A 2,135-nucleotide genomic window follows, 5' to 3' on the forward strand; every position below is an offset into this window, starting at 1 on the left:
ATTTGGTGGCAAAATTAATATATAGTGATTAAGTGCCCATTTGCAAACTGAAAGGTTGTCTTTTTGAACCTACCAGCCACTCTGTGGGAGAAAGATGTGGCAGTCATCTTCTGTAAAGCCTTGGAAACCCTATGGGGCATTTCTACCCTGTCTCATATGGTCCCTATGGGTCAGAATTGCCTCGATGGCAACGGGCTTAGGTTCTTTTTGGTTCGGGGGCTAATGTATACAGGACATACCAAAATGAAGTTACTCCACATTCATTCAGTATTCTACCACCTTTCTTTCCAACTTGGATATACATTGGAAACGGAACCATGGCACAGAAGGTTAAGCATTCGGCTTAACTGAAAGGTTATCGGTTTGAACCCACCCAGTAGCTACGTGGGAGAAAGACCTGGTGATCTGCTCCCGTAAAAACTGCAGCTAAGAAAACCATATAAAGCAGTTCTACTCTGTCACATGTGGTCACTGTGAGTTGAAAATGACTCGACAGAACCTAACAACAAGAGATAGAGAGGTGAGATAGAGGTTGGAACAGTAGAAAAAGATATGATGGAGAGCTTTGTATATCAAGTGTTCAGTCAGGATAAGTCAGGTGATGATGCAATAAAAACCAATATAAATCTCAATGGCTTAACACAACAAAAATCTGATTTTGCTAATACTACATGGCCAACGCTTATCAACAAGTGTTCATCATAGACACTCAGTGACCCAGGATGATGAAGGTTTCATCTCAAACACGGGTAAGGGAAAAGGAGTAGTGGTGCTTTCATGCTCTATGGAGTAAAGCAGACTGTTAAGAAGAAATCCAAGTGGCATATAATCATTTGCCTGGTCAATAATTTCAGGCATTTACAGATTAGACATAAATTCAAACATTCAAATTTTATTCTGAAAACTTTTGATGATAGTTCAACTCAATCATGACAATATGTGTTCTTACCAAGAATGGCTGGAGTCATTTATTTCCCTACTGTACCATATATCCTCCATCCACCATTGTTCATTTTTTCCAGAGATTCTTCATGGCATATCTCACCTCTGCATTTCTCAACGTAAAAATCAGGGGGTTGAACGTGGGTGTCAGAATACAATAAAACACAGCCACTATTTTGTCTAGAGACAAAGTAGAGGATGGCTGCATGTAAATAAATATACAGGGCATAAAGGACAGGGCAACAACAGTGAAATGGGCCCACAGATGGAGAGGGCTTTGCGCCTATCCTCTGCACTGTGGGACTCCAGGGAGCACGGGATGACAATGTGGGAGGAGCCAGCATCAGGAAGTTCAGCAGGCAGATCACACCACTGTTGACGACCACCAGCAGGCCAAGGACATAGGCGTTGGAGCAGGCAAGTTCCAGCAAGTGGTACAAGTCACAGACAAAGTGATTGATCACACTGGGCCCACAGAAGGGCAACTGAAGGACAAGGAGGAGCTGAACCAATGAATGCAGAAAGCCCCCCAGCCAAGCCATCCCCACAAACAGAGCACAGAGATGCCTGGTCATGATGATCATGTAGTGCAGGGGCTTACAGATGGCCATGTATTGGTCAAAGGCCACCACTGTGAGCAGGAAGATCTGAGTTCCTCCCAATAAATGGGCAACAAAGAGTTGAGCCAGACAGCCTTCAAAGGAGATGGCTCTCCCCTTGTACATGGAATCGGCAATGAGTTTGAGGGTCATACTTGAGGAACAGCAAGTATCAATAAAAGACAACTATGCCACGAAAAAGTACATAGAGGAGGCCAGGGTAGAGCTGAAGTAATAGTGATCATGATAAAGTAAGTTGCTTCCAACAGAGACCAGGTCGACAATCACAAAGAGCACAAATAAAACTCTGCACCTCAGGGTTTTGTGAAAGTCCCAGCATTAAGAACTCTGTGATGTTTCATGGACTATCCATGAATTCTGAGCTGCTTGGGTGAAAGGAGATTTACCTAGGGGCCCAAAAAAATTCTGTTACTACCTCAAAAAGGCTCATTTTTCTGTTTTTATTTCCAGTTCATTGCCAACAAAGATATAACAAAGATATAGCATTTGATAATTGTAATCATAGTATACAATGTTGTATTCTGAATTTTATTTACAATTCTGTCATCAGCATTTTCCATGTTGCTTTCCATG

The 2,135-nt window shown here is 42.4% G+C and overlaps 1 pseudogene; it reads right to left on the reverse strand.

The window, feature by feature from the left end:
• Positions 1–1,009: 1,009 nt before the first annotated feature.
• On the reverse strand, positions 1,010–1,914 carry LOC100660394 (olfactory receptor 4C3D-like; annotated as a pseudogene).
• Between the last annotated feature and the right edge of the window lie 221 nt (positions 1,915–2,135).

This window comes from Loxodonta africana, chromosome 7, assembly GCF_030014295.1.
Source record: "Loxodonta africana isolate mLoxAfr1 chromosome 7, mLoxAfr1.hap2, whole genome shotgun sequence".
NCBI classification, from domain to species: domain Eukaryota; kingdom Metazoa; phylum Chordata; class Mammalia; order Proboscidea; family Elephantidae; genus Loxodonta; species Loxodonta africana.